Raw genomic sequence first — 22,088 nt, forward strand, 5'->3', positions numbered from 1 at the left:
ATTACTCAAATAAACTGCTCTCTAAACACGTCGAGTATTTATTTTTCCCATCGTCGTTGCTTCAAAGTTCAAAGAGGGGTTTTTACAACTTTCTGGGGGGCAATAAACAAAGTTATGGAAACTTTGGTTCATTTAAATTAAAGGAATATTTTTCAACATTGAAAGTTACTTCATACTCCTTTTAAATTTAATTTCATAATTACTTGAATAAAACCAGCTTCTAATCAAGTACTCGATAACCTGACTCATTAAAATTATTACTCAAGGTTTTTTTAAGTTACTCAACTCGAATAAGATAAATTTTCCCCTTTATCAAGTACTCGATTACTGGACTCGAATACTCGAAAAAAAATTAACACTTGATAACCGACTCAATTGCCTGAAACCACTAATCCAACAACCCTACAAATTGCTATGTCCACACCCTGTGAAACTCCTAAATTCGGTTTTTAATGCGTTAATTTCGATATTTAATTGGCAATTAAAGGGGAATTTTTGGCATCACAAAATTCCAGCAGCTTATGAATTACTACATACGATTTTTGGATATCCATTGGATATCATAAATAAAAATGGATTTGGATGTGTTTTTTAGATATGCATGGGATATTCTATGAATGAATAATTAGTGCTTGCTGGGTAATTATAGTTTTTATTTTTACATTTATTTTATTATTTAATTTTATATATTTAATACATTTCATAACTGTTAGTATAAACTGACTCATTGGTTGCATGCAAAACTCTTACGAAATAAATATTATTTTCCGATGGTATGCTTTTCCTGATGAAATAATTTAAATTAAGCTTAATTATAGGATCACTAAAATTTGTAATTGATCCTAATTTATAATATTACTGTTTATTTTTGTTTATAATATGCTTCCGTATTTTTCAGAATATCTTAGCTATTTATCTAAATTTAACTCAAACTGAGATTAATATCGATAAAAACCCAAAATATTTAAGAAAAAAAGTAGTCTAGCCCGAACTTTTATTTTCAACTTTTAACAACAACCATACCTCTCATTGAGGTTTTACAAATAAAACTGTTCGATCCTCCAATATTTTCTTTCTTCGCGTTTTAGAGTTTTTACAAGATTTCGCTTATAGTTTCATCTCAAACCCGTAGACTAGACGTGATTTATTTAGTTTTACATTCAATATTATTAATTTTAAATCAGTTTAACCATTGGAATTCAAAATTCCCGCCAAGATTTTCATTTCGAGGGTAGCTTAAATCTGCATTTAATAGTCTTAGGATCTCTAATTACCTTTGTAAATTGGGTTAGTTGGAAATATTTTCTATCGTTTCCGTAAATCGCGAAATTTCGCCCTTTCCGATGGTAATAAATTTCTGTGGAAAATTTACAGCACTAAATAATATAAACTAAATAGTTTTTAGGCTAAAGAAGTAGAAATAAAAAATTAATCTGCTAGAAAATAGCATTTAAAAATTGGACCAACGCCTGTAATTTCGTTCTTCACGCATTGCATAGACGTGTCGAGTGAAGCTCGCTACCAGTGTTTAGCTTAGTATTGCCTTCGCTATAGGACCCCTGTAAAGGTGTTACTTTTGCCGCATTTCGCTGCTCGAGGAGAAGTTGACATACACGTACTTTCAGCGAAATTTCGCGTTTTAGGAAAACGATAGAAAGGCTTCAAACTAGCCCAATTAATTTACAATTGAACAAGTAACTGTTTATAGTTGGTATTATATTGGTAGATATAAATAATTGAAAACTAATTAACTTATAATTTAATATATAAATAACGCGTCAAGTATAATGACTACATGCGATTTATAGGTAATTGAATACCAATAAACGAAAAAGTAATTGTTACTGATTGCAAAATAGATGCTGATTGAATGTGCTTGTTATGGATTTGAAACTGCGTGTACGTAATTGATGAATTAAATATTTCGTTATTATTGTAATCATTATACTAATGATATGAAACGTAATAATTTTCCAAGATTAATTTTACACAATTCTTAATTAATAATTGTTACTGATTGCAAAATAGATGCTGATTGAATGTGCTTGTTATGCATTTGAAACTGCGTGTACGTAATTGATGAATTAAATATTTCGTTATTATTGTAATCATTATACTAATGATATGAAACGTAATCATTTTCCAAGATTAATTTTACACAATTCTTAATTAAATTAATAACCATTTTGGTTATAATTCCTTGATATTTTATAATTTTAATTAAAAAAATTGAACTATTTCTTTTGCAATACATATTAACAATTTATAGATGAGCTGAAATAGCCGCAGTCGTATCTATCGTTTTTCTAAAACGCGAAATTTCGCTGAAAGTACGTGTATGTCAACTTCTTCTCGAGCAGCGAAATGCGGCAAAAGTGACAACTTTACAGGGGTCCTATAGCGAAGGCAACACTAAGCTTAACACTGGTAGCGAGCTTCACTCGACACGTCTATGCAATGCGTGAAGAACGAAATTACAGGCGTTTATCCAATTTTTAATTGCAATTTTCTAGCAGTTTAATTTTTTATTTATATTTCTTTAACCTATAAACTATTTAGTTTATATTATTTAGTGCTGTAAACTAAAGGAATTGTAAATTTTCCACAGAAATTGTTACCATCGAAAAGGGCGAAATTTCGCGATTTACGGAAACGATAAAAAATGTTTCCAACTAACCCAATTTACTAAAGTAATTAGAGATCCTAAGACTTTATTAAATGCAGATTTAAGCTATCCGCGAATTTAAAATCTTGGCGGGAATTTTGAATTCCAATGGTTAAACTGCTTTAAAAAGAATAATATTGAATGTAAACTAAATAAATAACGTAATCTACTGGTTTGAGATGAAAGTATAACTGAAATTTTAAAAAAATCTAGTAAAAACTACTTTTTTTTATAAATATTTTGGGTTTTTATCGATATTAATCTCAGTGTGAGTTTGATTTAGATAAATAGCTAAAAATGAAGCCAATTTAACTCGTTAATACATTTTCCCGAATTCAAATTTCCCGCTGAAATTTCAAATTTTAGGATCGCGCTTAAACTTAATTTGACGATTAAATGCTTTTCTTTGTATATAAATTTAACTACTTCATTGACGTGCCCTACAATTTCGTTTATGAATGCTAAGTTAATTTAATTTTGGCTTTAATTCCCATTTAGGGAAATCTACAATTTTTGATGATTACAGGCGGGAATTTGAAATAACTTGTTTATAAACTAACAGTATTTTTTTATATTTAGTTTTGTTTATTCGCCTTTGGGTAGTTAAAGTTAAGATATTCTGAAGAATACGGAAGCATTATAAACAAAAATAAACTCATATTATAAATGATTAGTGATCCTTAATTAAGCTTAAATTTAAATTATTTCATCAGTGTTTTTTCAAACTTCATATATTTACCTGAGCAATATGCAGTCCTTTCGGTTTTTGGTTTTTGAGTACAGGTGTATATTGGGGGAGACAGTAAATTTTCTAAGACAAAAAGAAAGATTAGAAATATGACTGTCTCCCCCAATAATCACCCAGGGACCCTATGCAAAAACCGAAAGGACTACATATTGCCCAGGTAAATGTACGAAGTTTGAAGAAACACTTTGGTGATGTGATTAACATAGTCCGATCTAATAACTACGATACATTACTTATTTTGAAACCTGGCTAAGTAACGAAAATAGTGACTCTTTGGTGGAAATTGATGGGTATAAAATAATCCGTAAAGACAGAGAAAGAAACACCTTCCAATACAACTTCACAATTGGTGTCACGTTAACAACCCAAAGGCTCCATATTGGTGTATGCTAGTAACCTTAAGTGTAAATAATGTACATATAACTGAACCTTTTGATGTTGCTGAAGCTTTTAACCATTGCAGTTTATCAATCTCTGATAACAATGAAATTATCCCTTCAATATTTCCTCAATTTAGCTTTGAAAAAGTAAACGAGAAGACTTATCATGTGTTATATCAAGAAACTAAAAAATAGTACCGCAAGAGTTACTGACGGTATCTCTGCTAAAACAATAGCGACCCATTATCTCAAGTCCTGGCCACAATTATAAATCTATCTTTTGAAACAAATCGTTTCCCAAACCTATGGAAAGAAGCCAAAATAGTCCCTATCTTTAAGTCAATCTGGGAACGACGAAGATCCCAACTCTCTCTATCTCTATTACAATAGATATTATTTTTCCAGACTATATTTTAACTATCTTTAATGACTCTTGTTCGCATTACCACATGACAAGAACCGACAGGTACGGTTTCACTGTGAAAAGTAAAATGTAAAAAAATGTGCAATATTTAGAAAAACAAATATGGAATAAATTACCAACCAAACTAAAAATTATTACTAGTCTGAACTCTTTTAAAACTGAAATAGCTAATTATGTAAGAAGTATTTGATTGCCTATTTCAGGTAATTTATATTGTAATTTAATACACACGGAACCTCATTGTAAAACAGTTCTTCTTTCTGCCAAGGCAAATAAAGACATTATTATTATTATTTTGTAAGAGCTAGCCAATGATTCATAGTTTATACAAACAGTTATTAAATGTATTAAATATATAAAATTAAATTATAAAATAAATGTAAACACTAATCCCCTTCAGATGTTCTAATGATATACAAACACATCCAAATCGATTTTTAATTATGATATCCAATGGACATCCAAATATCGTGAGAAGTGATTCATAAGCTGATGGAATTTCATCTGCTAAGTAGGCGATAAATTAAATTAAATACAAAAATAATTTTGACTCCAAACCGGATGAAGGTTACCAGCAGTCTGCAGAGAATGGTGTAAAGAAAACCATATCAGAAAAAATGTATGATTTAAGGCCTTTAAAAAAGTTTTAAGAGGAAAAAATAAATACATTATTTTATAAATTTTAAATACAATTCATTTACAGGAAATAAGCCAAATGCACATTCAAACATGAATTTCTGGTATTAATGAATTGGTATTGAAATAGTTAGAGGAACATAATATACATTGTAAGGATAGGGGAAAGTAAGATAAAAACCTTTAAGAGTGGTTACCAGTGAATATACCATTAGGGGTTGGCAGATATAGTCATTGTCCAAAACAAAAAAACCACGTGGGAAAAAACTACTGTTATTTTTATAAGGGGGATCCCATATAATTTAGCGATAGGCTGGGAATAGTGTAAATACCTTAAAGAATAAGTGACTCAGGAATGTCATCAAGAGGTATAATGTCTTCAGATGAAATGGCATTCCACAACTGACGATTATATCTTGACGTGTAGTTTGAAGTAAAGCATATAGGGTTCATAATAAAAGATACGATTTAATTAAGAGAGATTAAGTTTTATTCATTGGTATAAAGTATTTACAACTGCGCGAAAACAATTTTGTCAAAGTTTTTTATTATACCATACGCTTATTTATTTTTTAAGTTTTCTATTTTATTAAATTTTTACAGTAATCATACTAAAGTAAAAATTAAAGCGTTTGTTGACAACCAAGTAAATAAAATGTTAAAACGGTGGACAATGTTATAGATATTTGGGACCTCTGGATGATGATTATTATTTCCTTGATAAATGAACTAATGTAATCTTCAAAGATCTTGATTTTAGGCATTCAGATTTGCACAGGCCATATTATTAGCTACAGCAATGGGCTTCAAATGCACCCATCTTGAAATTGAGTGTGACAAATTTTTAAACGTCCATGATACTCTATTTACCTGAAAAATAAAAAAAACTATTAGAAATCAGTAATTTCTACTTTTCTTATTTTTACCAACACACAATTTAAAAGTTTTGAATAGTTTAACAAATGAACAACTCCACCAAGATCATAATCCAGTTATATTTGCAACCCACAAAATTCTTTATCAAGTTAACATAGTTAATTCACTACCAGATGGATATGTTATGAATATCAATAGACATAATAAGGAGGTAAAAAATATTTCTTTGATTTGGTTTCTTCCTTCTGTTATGGGAATATAAGTACAGTTGGCCATGAATCATAAAATTTTTTTCATTCATGAATCTCAAAATATGCTTTATTTTTTCAGTGAAGAATTAATCTGTTTATTGATTTGTGTGTTTAATGTTCGATATTGAATATACTTGTCTAGACAAAAACCAATAGAGCGCCCTAAAACAATAAATTGTTGTAATATGAAATAATAAGATTTTTTTAAATTACAGAGAAATACCAGAATGATTCTTCCAATGTAACCTATCTATTAAAAACTTTGTATTTTTAAAAAAGGAAGGGTCTCTGTTTAGACAATATTCTTGTAGCCCACAAGCAAAATCATAAACAAGAACACGTGGACCTACAAATGAAGTCAAATATACAACATTAAAAAGCGAAAATTCAACTAGTAACAGGTAGTAGAATATTAATTATTTTGAATGCTAGAAAATGATTTCTTATAAGAAAGATTGTCTTAAACATAAGTTTGTATTTTCTGATAATTTATAGGATATAATTAGGGCATGTTGTAGTCCATGGAATTTTTTGGGGTGCACATGATATGTGAGGGTGCTGTATATGCTGAGATTTATCGTAATCCAAGCTCGTACACAGTGGGAAAAAACTTAGAAAAAGACTAAGAGTATGCTTATATTAATGGAGCACATGCTATGCATGTTAAAAGTCTAGGAAAAACAATTATTCATACAATGATAAAATCTTGTCCTCAGTATAGAAAACTGTATGTTCACCAATTCAGATTTATGCGAAGCTTGAAAACCATAACAAACGCCTGAAAGAAAAAATATGTATATAAACATTGAAGAATCTCACCTAACATTCAGCTTACACTAGTTATATCAACCTATTAAAATATATTTACTAAACATTTCATGCAATTTGGTTAGTTAAAAATGGTGCTGGCATGTATTTCAATAATAATAATTTTTTTTTCTGGGATCATAAATACAATGATGTCACCATAGGTTAAGAAATTATTGCCAAATTGTATACACATTTGTTTTTTTTTTTAAACTACCATATCTGAATTTCAAACAAAAATATGAATGCAGTTTTGGATATACGGCGCTATAAGCATTACCCTAAATTATTGTATTTCCCTAAGTTCACTGTTAAAAATGTTTCAAATTTTACTATAGTATTGCAATTTAAAATTCCCTGTTAATGAGGTCAATGATTAACCCAACTTCTATAACTTGGCTATTTAGCTATTTTCTTCATGCTGTCAACATGAAAAACTTAACTCAGTTATTTTGGGAGCATGCAGCTTATAAAACTAAAATTACGATACACTATTTACTTAACACAATTACTGAAATAGCTTCAAAAATTTAAATCTTCAAAATAATGAGTATAACAAAGGAAAACATCTTTAACATGCTTGGAATAGATCGTAAATATCCCTGGCGCAAGTGTGGAATGCTTTCCGTAAAAATAGATCGTAAATATCCCTGGCGCAAGTGTGGAATGCTTTGCGGAAAAATCTTTCGAATAAGATTTGTCATTTGCTGACTTATCCACTACAAAAACTCCCCCTTTGCATTTCTTTGAGATTCCTCGAATGCATGCTAATTTATCACTGCTTTCAGCTAAATTATCTTGAGGATTTGCCAAATCTACTTCCTTTGACACATCCTGCGGGAAACAAGCTTTGGATTTGTTAGAAATAAGCGTTTTAGATTCAAAGGCATATGACTCAAAATTTTCATTCCAAATCAAGTCATGCAACACTGGACATTCCATTGCTAAAGTTTCAATTGATCAGGATGTTGCCTTATTTGCAATCCATTGTTCAATTTCTCTAACAAGTCCTAGAGTTGACTACATGGAAAAATTGCTTATACTGCCAAATCTTTAGATAGAAATTCTAAAAAGGACTTTTAGTTCTTTGGACAACACAGGTTTTCAGAATTTTCTACCATTGAAACCAGTAGGCACGCCAAAGTATTTGCAGCACCATCGGTGCTCTCAGCTTTTAACAAATGAATCCACAAGTACTATAAAATCCATCTTTGCTCTTAGAATTTACAAAGTTGTTGAATAATTTTCTGGTTCGAGGAAACTTTCGGAAGCACTGTCAGAGAACCTCTAAATGTTAAATCCTTAATAAAGTTAAATTATACTTCCAATGATTCTGTGGCACTACTAATGTTATTTAATAGGCCACACGGGCATTTGAAATTAACCATTTTCTAGAGTATGATCAGTCATATCTTCCAATTTTTTTTCAAATACTGGTGTGATCCTTAAATATCATACGAAAATAATATAATCTTGTTAGACACAACAATAGAACCAATATAAACAACAATTTATAAATAATATAAATGCAGTCTAGAGATAAATTTGTCATGATCTTTGTAATTTAACTATTCAGTTTGTTAATACCTTTTTCAAAAGATGTCTAATTACATCCTAGATTTCGGAGATTCTATAGCATTGCTTGCATTCAAGTTGCTTTATTAACATTCTTTTCAACAGGAATTTGTGTTTTAACTTCTTCACATAAGAAAAGTTAATTTACGTATGTTTATCTTTTTCGTTACAACTTCATTGTATACTTTAAAACATTACTTATGCAGATATTTCTCAACCTTGAACGCGGTATATTGCAGTTAGAAAACCCCATTTACACTTTTTACCCCTTCTTCCCATGGTATATACCTACTGCTCTCACAGGGGGCGTATATGTGTTAAACTTGAGCTTCTGGTATTATATTAAAGGGAGTATGAAGTGTTTGGAAAATTTGGAGTCGCAATTGACAAATCTTCACTCCAGTGTGGTTTTTTTTAAATGCATGGCTTGAGTTGCTTAGCTGAATCATCATCAACGACGATCCTAGAGGCGAAAACAAAATTATAGTTATTTCATGGAAAATGCTGATACCATTTTTATGGGAGTTTTAAAACCTAATAATATCCAAATACGGGAACACATGGGTTGTAATATCTAACAACTTTTTACTTTAACATATTTAACATTGGCTGCTATGAGAGGTTTTTGGCTTCTTGATTATTGGTTATAACTCTGTACCAGTATTGAGTTACCATATCAATAAAATAGGTATCAGTTAAACATCAAAATCACTTTACATTATATTACATTACCAGCAAACACTTATTAATTATAATACCTAAAATTTACTTTGGGAGTTAATAATGCTTGATCTTAAAAACAGTTGCACAGTTGAATAAATAAGATTATCTTTGGGAATTATTTTTTGACAGACTGCACAGCATTATTCAGAATATTCAATAATAATCATTCGGACAGGCCACAGATAGTTGATCATTTGTTACGACAATACACAAATTACTACTAGTTTATACAATTGGTTCATTTACAGTTTATTTTTTTTAGTCTGCATAACCAATAATATAGCTGCTACAATTACAGATACGGGTTCCAATTGCTCTTCACTGAATTCTCTAAAATGCAATTTATGCCTTTAAATAAGTCAAATAAAAATTAACTAGCTATTGTAACGTTGTATGTTATGGCTCTCAAACCTTTATAAATGTTCCCCTATATTTTTTTCTGCTGTGTTTTGCTCTCTACGCTGGGTTTTACCCAATATCTCTCAAAATCCAAAAAACTATTATCCTAATTGCTAGCTGGTATGCCCAGTCTCGTAAATTTAAAAACAGTGGGAAGACTAACATGACCCTGTATAAATTTTCTCCTATCGAAAAAAATTCTTCTTCCCTATGCCCAGCCACTTGCCTTGCCCTTTAAACTACAGCTATCTAATTTTAGGTTTCATAATGACCAGGTAAAATTGGGATAAGCCAGCTAATGTTCTTAAAATAAGTTATTTACCACTCATAGCAGATTCTAAGATTTTAAGAACCCCATTTAGAGAAGTGGCACTAAGACTAGGTTAACATTTAGTCTGATGACCTCAATCTTACATTTTGTCCATCAATAAGGTGTCATAATAAAAAAAATTACTGCTGTCATTTTATTGAAAGAGTACCTACATTCTATAATATCTTGAGTGAAATATTAACTAGGAAAAACTTGGCACATCTCGTATGGATGCAAAAGTTTGCCTTTGCCATAAACTCTGCAAATGATCTTGTTATGCTTATGCTCTCAAAATGTACCAAAATTACAATAAAGGCAGAAATGTAGCAACAATTTGCAGTAAAACTAAAAAGTTAGTTTTTACAAACACAATTTTCATTCCATACGGATTCACCAAGCCATGCCACCATGGGTCGAAGATCCTAACAAAGTTTTTAAGACATATTTCTGTGCTTATGAAACTAATTTTGATAGGTTTTTAGGTTAAAATAATAATAATAAATTTTTAACTAATGGTTATATCAAACTGTAATCGGTGGAATAACTTAGCTTATTTAAAGGAAAAGTCCAGGTTCGGTAAAACTTGGGTCTTTTTGAAAGATCATGTTTAAATAATGACGAGAAATTAATTTATAAACGAGCGAAATTTAGCCACCAAGCGAGCTGCCATTTTCTTTCGCCATCCCTCCGCAAGCACGTGCAGGGAACAGAGCGCTGTGATAGCGCGAACAGCGCGTGATTTAAGTCCTAAAACGTCACCGCTAAACCAAATGGCAGATCGCTTGGCGGGTAAATTTGGCTCGTTTAATAATTAAATTCTCGTCATTAAAAAAGATACAATTTTACGACTGATATTTTTGAGTATATTTAAACATGATCTTTCAAATAGATCCAAGTTTTATCCAACCTGGACTTTTCCTTTAAGTATTTTAAATAATTTAATTGTTTGTGCTCTGAGTAGAGAAGTATTCATGATTTTTGTACGGTTTTAAATGTGTTAATGAACTATTTGGATTTGAACTTTTTTCTGTGTATGATATTTGTGTTAAAGACTTTGATTTATTAATTTAATCTGGGAGCAAGTGTGAAAAAGAATGTCGATATGAAGTGATAAAGTCAAGAAAGTTTATTGCCATTTTTTATTCCTGGTTATTATTGGGGAAATTTGAAATTTTGTAACTTAAATTGTCGAAGTTAAGCCCCAAGAGGCTAGTGTAGTTAGGGTATAAATGAGTTGAGTAAATTTAGGTAAAGTTCTCAACTACGAGTACTCAAAAAAGTTTTATTATAGTCTGGTAGTAATATAGTTTAGTAATTAGTTAACTCTGAACTTCTTAATGTTGAAATTGAATCAATAATAACTTGTAATTATTATATGGTAATATTTTAAGAAAATCCAATAAAATCTAATTTTTCATTCTGAATTTGTTTCTAATCTTTGGCACTTACTCAAACAATTTGGCAATCTCAAATCAAATAAATTTTTAACGTAATGACAACAAGTGAATTGTTGTCAATTTATCGAGCAGGTTAGGCAAAATACTTCTTATTTTTAGCTCTGATTCCATAAAAGTTCAAATCAAGTAGTGAATCATTATACAATTTAAAAGCTTATTTAACAACAGGCATAAATTTTAGATACAAACTTACTACCAGGTGCATGCAATATCTAAAAAGAGTAGAGGGAGGCTCTCTGTAGTAGATAGAAAGCTATTAAGTGAAAATCTAGCTTTCTTTGGTGACAGTAAGTTTACTATAGAAAAAAAATGACGGACATGCAAAATGGCCCTAATCATGTAAAAACTAAATAAGAAAGCATATCACATGAACATGTATAACCATCACAAAAAGTGACAAAAATTTACAATGAAATAAATTTTCATTCTACGGAAGGAAGGGTGGATTAAATATTTCCTCTTTGTTAAGCCATGCATATCATTCAATTTTACCCATGTAAGAAATTTAGAATATTCACACACTATACTATCTTAAACAAAATTAGCATCACCAACTTTATACATGGGAAAAGTTAGCATGAATACGATGCAAAGCTTTTCCAAGTGTTTTTGGCCTTGTAAAGTCAACTTTGATATGCATCTTGCTTTTATGTTTTCAAAAATTAAAGGAATATATAAGAGTTTCTCTTTTAAACAAAATTAGCATCACCAACTTTATACATGGGAAAAGTTAGCATGAATACGATGCAAAGCTTTTCCAAGTGTTTTTGGCCTTGTAAAGTCAACTTTGATATGCATCTTGCTTTTATGTTTTCAAAAATTAAAGGAATATATAAGAGTTTCTCTTTAGGAAAGAAAAGTAAAAGAAAAGACAGTTAAAATGTGCACAAAAATATTTTAAATAATTTTTTTTGTGCACAATTTAACTTTCGTTGTCTTTTACTTTTCTTTACTAAATTAATTTGCACAAGTAGCTAGAATTATTAAATTAGAGTTTCTCTTTCCAGTCAACTTAAGATCTCATTAAAATGTCTTCTATTGAGATATTGTGCATAAAGGCATACCTATTATTGTGTTTGGTTTACTCTATAGGAGAAACTAATTTCGTACAATACACATTTGGTATGTGTATTATATGCAAGGTCAAAGCGGATCTAGGCCCAATGGCAAAGAAAATTAGTATATATATTTTACGCATACTTTCAGTAATATCTTTGAACAATTTATATGTCAATATAATCAATAGCTAAATTTGTATTCATTTTATTCTACAAAAAAAATCCTTTTAGCATATAAAATTATGACCAGGTTATAATTGTGGGGTGATAAATCTCTCTAGTGACAGTTATTTTTAATTTCAACACGAAACCTATTTATCTAATTTATGAGAGTAAATTTAATGCAAGTCATCCCTTACCAAAAAATAAGTGGTTTAAGAACTATTTAAGTTGGTTTTAAGTTTGTATTTGAGACAAATACCAACTAAAAACCTACTTAAAAACAACTTAACACCAACTTAAAACCAACTAAAAACTTACTTAAAATGTTACTTAATAAAGACCACTTAAAGCCAACTTAAAACTTACTTAATAAAGACCACTTAAAGCCAACTTAAAAAATAATATGTAATTTTCTGACCACTAAAAACCAACTTAAAGAAAAAGGCATTTTCCCACCAACTTAAAACCAACTTATTACCAACTTAACTAGTTTACTGAAATATGCTCACCACTTAAAACCAACTTAATATCGACTTAAATGTGAATACCAACTAAATACCAACTAAAAACCAACTAAATACCAACTTAAAGAAAAAGGCATTTTCCCACCAACTTATTACCAACTTAACTAGTTTACTGAAATATGCTCACCACTTAAAACCAACTTAATATCAACTTAAATGTGAATACCAACTAAATACCAACTAAAAACCAACTTATTTTTTGGTAAGGGATATGCAGGTTTTAATTGAGGAAATGAAAAAAAACTTTGTTAAGTTTAAATGTGGGAAAATTAATTAGAAAACTAGGGGTCCGACACATTTCAACTTGCTTTGGGGATCATCAATTATCAGCCACCTCCTTTAACACTGGATGCAAGTTCTGGTTCTCTTATTCAGGGTCACCACTGGCAAAACCCTAAAATTTTTCAATTAAAAATTGTAAATGTTAAAATTACATCGCTAAATAGGTTTCCAATATTTATTTTGAACTGCATTTTTAAAAATAAAACTCTGTTCAAAAATATAATTTGATTTAATGCAACCAACTTCTGTTTGTTTTTGGTTTTGTTTTTCATTTATGGTTCTAAAGCACCATATATTTTAAAAGCAATGGGACAATAAGAGATTATGTGTCACTAGTCTTAACATTAGTCACTAGATAATTTCACTATATCGCGAATCAAATCAATTAATAGAAATGAACTAATTTCTATTAAAAAACTCAATTCTTCAACCTATGTACCATCTTGTTATTGCGTCGTGCAAAAAGAGGTAACATATAAATTGGTAATGATACCAGTTAATGCTGTTCTTAGAATTAAAAGCACTCAAAAATTTTAATAATAAGTAAATGAATTATTAATTATGAATTCAAATAAATTTATTAATAATTAATAAGATTAAAAATATTAAAATCCAAAGTTTATAAAGGACTTCCTTAAGGATGAAGCCTCTAAATTTTTATCTCAGTGTAGCATTAACTACTATTCAGACAGTGTTTAAAAGAAGCCAAATTTTGGTAATATTTAAAAAAAATTGTAAGAATTTAATATTTAGTTGAAGGAAAGGATAGGACCCTTACCAAAAAATAAGTTGGTTTTTAGTTGGCTTTTAGTTGGTTTACACATTTTAGTTGATATTAAGTTGGTTTTAAGTAGGCTCAAGTTGCCAGCATATTTCAAGAAACTAGTTAAAGGGGTAATAAGTTGGTTTTAAGTAGGTTTTAAGTAGGCTGGAAAATTCTTATTTTTTCTAAGTTGGTAATTAGTTGGTTTTAAGTGGTCGGAAAATTTCATATTATTTTTAAGTTGGTTTTAAGTTGGCTTTAAGTTTGTGCTTGTATCGCGAGAAGGTTTAAAATGTTTTGACGAATATTTTTCTACTAAATAACTATGCTCGTCCAAATATGCAAAGAACGTATTTATATTTCTAAGAACCTACGAGGGTACTTTGTAACGATCCGTCCAAGGGTCGCTCTTTAACAGAATATTTCGGGCACATTTCATGCTTGTGACTAGTGTTGTTCCAGCAGAGGCGTAGCGAGAGAAAATGGCGCCCGGGGTATTTCGCCGCTTTTGCGCCCCCCTTAATATGTAGTTTTAAAGGGAGTATGTATATGTATATTTTAGTAGTTGTTAAGTGGTTTAAAGGCCTAGGTTTGCTTCTGTCAGTCCGCCTTTATATTGACTTGCCTGCAGTGCAAATACCCTGGTGGTAGGCCACCCACTAAACATGTTGTTGTCTTTACTAAGTAAGTTTCAAGTTGGCTTTAAGTTGCCTTTATTAAGTAAGTTTTAAGTTGGTTTTAAGTAGTCTTTATTAAGCAAGTTTCAAGTTGGTTTTAAGTTGCCTCCATTAAGCAAAATCAGAGTTGGTTTTAAGTCTACTTCTAGTTGGTTTTAAGTAGGTTTTAAGTTGGTATTTGTCTCAAATACCAACTTAAAACCTACTTAAAACCAAGTTTAAATATTTTTTAGCCAACTTATTTTTTGGTAAGGGGAGTGACGCAGAACATAATTAAATTAGCTTTCCTGCATACAGTTTTCATTGGTGCCATTCGATAGCCCTATAGCGATGTTAGTAAGTTGGAAAAAAAATTAATAGTTAAAAGTAATTTCCAATATGACGCCTACAGATGGTTTAAGAGTTGGAAAAGTTTACTCTCAACCATGTTTACATGAGGTTTAAATTATTATATTTATTTATAATATTATTATTATGGTAATCAAAATATTATTTTATAAGTGCTGGACAACAATGTGCTAACAACAGCTAACTTATGTATTTATTATATGTATTTGTGTGAAATATATTTATGGAAATGTGGACGGCCAAAAGTTGTACAAAAGGCCGCAGTAATTGTCCATTAAATTATTTTTATTTTAAGTGACATTTTCATCTTTCAAACTTATTAATTAATTTATTTAACTGCTCTGCAGCGAACTGTAAAATTTATTAGAACTTAGGAGCTAAACATTTTTATATATGTATAAATAACGACCAAAGATATTTCATACTTGTTATATGTTATTTAAAAGGGTTAGGTTGATGACATAACTCGAGCTGATGGTCGACCATAATGAACCAATCCACTGATTTAGGGCTGCCAGATACTCAACATATTTTTCCCAATTATTACCGATTTGTATTGCGGGACAATATTATTACTGGATGAAGTAATTTAAGCTTCTTTAGTTTCACGTATCTATACATCTCACTGAGTCTAATGCCTAACGCCGGCAAATTTTGGGTACAGTGATTTTAGAAATCCTTCAATTAATTCGAGATTTTAGCAGTGATTTCCACCCAGATTTTGAGATTTCCAAGTTAATTTTAAGATTAAGTAAAAAATCTCAATCACTAGACCAATAAGGGCTTCCACAGAGATAAAAGACAATTAACTATGTAGGATTTATCCCTTACAAGTAGGCTTCTGGTAAGATGTTAATTACTAAAAACTATGACCATTTATCAAGCTATAATCTAATTGAAGGGCAACGCTAGTGGGCTGGCCCTTACCAAAAAATAAGTTGGATTTTAGTTGGTAGTTAGTTGGTATACACATTTTAGTTGACATTAAGTTGGTTTTAAGTAGGCTCAAGTGGTTCAAATATTTCAATAAACTAGTTGAAGGGGTAATAAGTTGTTATTAAGTTGATGGGAAAATACTTTTTTCTTTAAGTTGGTAATTTTAGTGGGTTTTTAGTGGTCAGAAAATTACATATTATTTGTAAGTTGGTATTTAGTTGGTTTTAAGTTGGTATTTGGAACAAATACCAACTTAAAGTATTTCCTAGACCACTTATTTTTTGGTAAGGGTGTATAAACACTTATTCATACATACATGTGTTTATACATACATATATATGCGTGTTTATATATATATTTACTTATACATGTACCTATCAACACATATATATACCCTTACCAAAAATTAAGTGGTCTAGGAACTTGGTTTTAAGTTTGTATTTGGGACAAATACCAACTAATACCATACATAAAAACAACTTATTACCAACTAAAACCATACTGCCAACTTAATATCCACTTATTACCCCTTTAACTAGTTTATTGAAAAATGCTGACAACTTAAAACCAACTTAATACCAACTAAAATGTGTATACCAACTAAATACAAACTAAAAGCCAATTTATTTTTTGGTATGGGTATATGTACCTATCAACACATATATGTACCTATCAATACTTATATATATATATATGTACCTATCAACACATATATATATGTACCTATCAACACACACATATATCATATGTACCTATCAACACACACATATATCATATGTACCTATCAACACACATATATCATATGTACCTATCAACACACATATATCATATGTACCTATCAACACACACATATATATATACCTATCAACACATATATATGTACGTATCAACACATATTTATGTACGTATCAACACATATTTATGTACGTATCAACACATATTTATGTACGTATCAACACATATATATGTACGTATCAACACATATATATGTATGTATCAACACATATATATGTATGTATCAACACATATATATGTATGTATCAACACACATATGTATGTATCAACACACATATATGTATGTATCAACACACATATGTATGTATCAACACACATATATGTATGTATCAACACATATTTATGTATGTATCAACACACATTTATGTATGTATCAACACATATATATGTGAGTATCAACACATATATATGTATGTATCAACACATATATATATGTATGTATCAACACATATATGTATGTATCAACACATATATGTATGTATCAACACATTTATGTATGTATCAACACATTTATGTATGTATCAACACATGTATGTATGTATCAACACATTTATGTATGTATCAACACATTTATGTATGTATCAACACACATTTATGTATGTATCAACACACATTTATGTATGTATCAACACATATTTATGTATGTATATATATGTACGCATCAACACACACATATATATATATATATATGTACGCATCAACACACATATATATATATATGTACGCATCAACACACATATATATATATATGTACGCATCAACACACACATATATATATGTACGCATCAACACATATATATATATACGCATCAACACATATATGTACGCATCAACACATATATATGTACGCATCAACACATATATATGTACGCATCAACACATATATATGTACGCATGAACACATATATATGTACGCATCAACACACATATATGTACGCATCAACACATATATATGTACGCATGAACACATATATATGTACGCATCAACACACATATATGTACGCATCAACACATATATGTACGCATCAACACACATATATGTACGCATCAACACACATATATGTACGCATCAACACATATATAAGTGTGTATCAACACATATATAAGTGTGTATCAACACATATATATGTGAGTATCAACACATATATATGTGAGTATCAACACATATATATGTATGTATCAACACATATATATGTATGTATCAACACATATATATATGTATGTATCAACACATATATATATGTATGTATCAACACATATATGTATGTATCAACACATATATGTATGTATCAACACATTTATGTATGTATCAACACATGTATGTATGTATCAACACATGTATGTATGTATCAACACATTTATGTATGTATCAACACACATTTATGTATGTATCAACACACATTTATGTATGTATCAACACATTTATGTATGTATCAACACATATTTATGTATGTATATATATGTACGCATCAACACACACATATATATATATATATATGTACGCATCAACACACATATATATATATGTACGCATCAACACACATATATATATATATGTACGCATCAACACACACATATATATATGTACGCATCAACACATATATATATATACGCATCAACACATATATATGTACGCATCAACACATATATATGTACGCATCAACACATATATATGTACGCATGAACACATATATATGTACGCATCAACACACATATATGTACGCATCAACACACATATATGTACGCATCAACACACATATATGTACGCATCAACACACATAAGTGTGTATCAACACATATATAAGTGTGTATCAACACATATATAAGTGTGTATCAACACATATATAAGTGTGTATCAACACATATATAAGTGTGTATCAACACATATATAAGTGTGTATCAACACATATATAAGTGTGTATCAACACATATATAAGTGTGTATCAACACATATATAAGTGTGTATCAACACATATATAAGTGTGTATCAACACATATATAAGTGTGTATCAACACACATATATGTATGTATCAACACACATATATGTATGTATCAACACACATATGTATGTATCAACACATATATGTATGTATCAACACACATATATGTACGTATCAACGCGTATATATATGTACGTATCAACGCGTATATATATGTACGTATCAACGCGTATATATATGTACGCATCAACGCGTATATATATGTACGTATCAACACGTATATATATATATGTAAGTATCAACGCGTATATATATATGTACGTATCAACGCGTATATATATATGTACGTATCAACGCATATATATATATGTACGTATCAACGCGTATATATATATGTAAGTATCAACGCGTATATATATGTACGTATCAACGCGTATATATATATATGTATGTATCAACGCGTATATATATATATGTACGTATCAACGCATATATATATGTACGTATCAACGCGTATATATGTACGTATCAACGCGTATATATATATGTACGTATCAATGCTTATATATATGTACGTATCAACGCTTATATATATGTACGTATCAACGCGTATATATATGTACGTATCAACACATATATATATATATATGTACGTATCAACATATATATATATATATATATATATGTACGCATCAACATATATATATATATGTACGCATCAACACACACATATATATATATATATATATATGTACACATCAACACACATATATATATATATATATGTACGCATCAACACACATATATATATATATGTACGCATCAACACACATATATATGTACGCATCAACACACATATATATATATGTACGCATCAACACACATATATATATGTACGCATCAACACACATATATATATATGTACGCATCAACACACACATATATATGTACGCATCAACACATATATATATATACGCATCAACACATATATATGTACGCATCAACACACATATATGTACGCATCAACACACATATATGTACGCATCAACACACATATATGTACGCATCAACACACATATATGTACGCATCAACACACATATAAGTGTGTATCAACACATATATAAGTGTGTATCAACACATATATAAGTGTGTATCAACACATATATAAGTGTGTATCAACACATATATAAGTGTGTATCAACACATATATAAGTGTGTATCAACACACATATGTATGTATCAACACACATATGTATGTATCAACACACATATATGTATGTATCAACACACATATATGTATGTATCAACACACATATAAGTGTGTATCAACACATATATAAGTGTGTATCAACACATATATAAGTGTGTATCAACACATATATAAGTGTGTATCAACATATATATAAGTGTGTATCAACACATATATAAGTGTGTATCAACACATATATAAGTGTGTATCAACACATATATAAGTGTGTATCAACACATATATAAGTGTGTATCAACACATATATAAGTGTGTATCAACACATATATAAGTGTGTATCAACACATATATAAGTGTGTATCAACACATATATAAGTGTGTATAAACACATATATAAGTGTGTATCAACACATATATAAGTGTGTATCAACACATATATAAGTGTGTATCAACACATATATAAGTGTGTATCAACACATATATAAGTGTGTATCAACACACATAAGTGTGTATCAACACACATATATGTATGTATCAACACACATGTATGTATCAACACACATGTATGTATCAACACACATGTATGTATCAACACACATGTATGTATCAACACACATGTATGTATCAACACACATGTATGTATCAACACACATGTATGTATCAACACATATGTATGTATCAACACACATTTATGTATGTATCAACACACATACGTGTGTGTCAACACATACGTGTGTGTCAACACACATGTATGTATCAACACACATATGTATGTATCAACACACATATGTATGTATCAACACACATATGTATGTATCAACACGCATATGTATGTATCAACACACATATGTATGTATCAACACACATATGTATGTATCAACACATATGTATGTATCAACACATATGTATGTATCAACACACATATATGTATGTATCAACACATATTTATGTATGTATCAACACACATTTATGTATGTATCAACACACATTTATGTATGTATCAACACACATTTATGTATGTATCAACACACATTTATGTATGTATCAACACATATTTATGTATGTATCAACACATATTTATGTATGTATCAACACATATTTATGTATGTATCAACACATATGTATGTATCAACACATATTTATGTATGTATCAACACATTTATGTATGTATCAACACATATTTATGTATGTATCAACACATATTTATGTATGTATCAACACATATTTATGTATGTATCAACACATATTTATGTATGTATCAAAACAACTTCCGCGACAACTTTTTAAACTTCCGCGACAACTTTTTAAACTTCCGTGACAACTTTTTAAACTTCCGTGACAACTTTTTGAACTTTCAAGACAAATTTTTGAACTTTCAAGACAAATTTTTACAAGTTTATATATTTAAATATTTATTTTAAAACTTAGTATTTGCTTAGACCGGCCCCACAAATTGAAACCATTAACGTAAAATACAGTTGTAACTATACAAAAAGAGCTAGCCTTATGGCAAAGAGAACAAATAATATTATTTCTCAGATAGTTTTACATTACTATTATTATTATAACTAATGGGTGCTCTTTCATTTTCAGCAATAAATTTTTTTTATTAAATAACCAAAAGTATTAAAAATATTCAATATTTTTTAGTTCGTCGCCGGTTCCACTCTACATAAAATTATCTGTTTTAACTTCATTGGTTAAAAAAACTGATTATTAAGCCTTGGTTTTCAAAAATTATATTGCGATATCATATTTCGTTTTCTAATTAAAGCCCTTCGATGGAAATAAAACGGCAAAAATGCAAGCATTCAAAAAAAATAATTTAACTTGCCTCATAGTGGTCAAAATAATCTGTATACGCGTAAATTCAAGCCATTACTGACACAATTAAAACAAACCAAAGAATATTAAATATTCCAGTTGCATTGAAGAAGGCTACGAGACTTCTGTTTTAATACACTCTGTTGTCTTTGCAATATCATTTCTGCCTGGCAACGCTGCTCCCAGCAATAAGCCCCATTGAATTAATCGCGGATAAGGGGTCAATTTTTGGCACTTGGAATAGCTCGCAGTCGGCAGGATTCGTAGGTTAACAGTCATATTGTTACGTGGTCGCATGAATGAAACCAAATAACTATTG

The 22,088-nt window shown here is 29.7% G+C and overlaps 1 long non-coding RNA gene across 3 annotated transcripts; it reads right to left on the bottom strand.

Moving 5' to 3' along the window:
- Window positions 1-5,358: 5,358 nt before the first annotated feature.
- On the bottom strand, window positions 5,359-21,997 carry LOC149945550 (uncharacterized). 3 transcript variants are annotated; one of them, XR_016480809.1, is made up of 5 exons: window positions 21,780-21,997; window positions 13,304-13,389; window positions 8,655-8,825; window positions 6,675-6,758; window positions 5,359-5,723 (listed from the first exon to the last, which is right to left on the bottom strand). It is a non-coding gene; the product is annotated as an uncharacterized LOC149945550 (long non-coding RNA). The 3 variants fall into 3 exon arrangements; XR_016480808.1 differs by having other exon boundaries at window positions 8,651-8,825; window positions 13,292-13,389; XR_016480807.1 differs by having other exon boundaries at window positions 8,651-8,825; window positions 21,780-21,996.
- Between the last annotated feature and the right edge of the window lie 91 nt (window positions 21,998-22,088).

The sequence above is a fragment of the Leiobunum rupestre genome, chromosome 5, assembly GCF_980474605.1.
Source record: "Leiobunum rupestre chromosome 5, qqLeiRupe1.1.hap1, whole genome shotgun sequence".
Classification (NCBI taxonomy): Eukaryota; Metazoa; Arthropoda; class Arachnida; order Opiliones; family Sclerosomatidae; genus Leiobunum; species Leiobunum rupestre.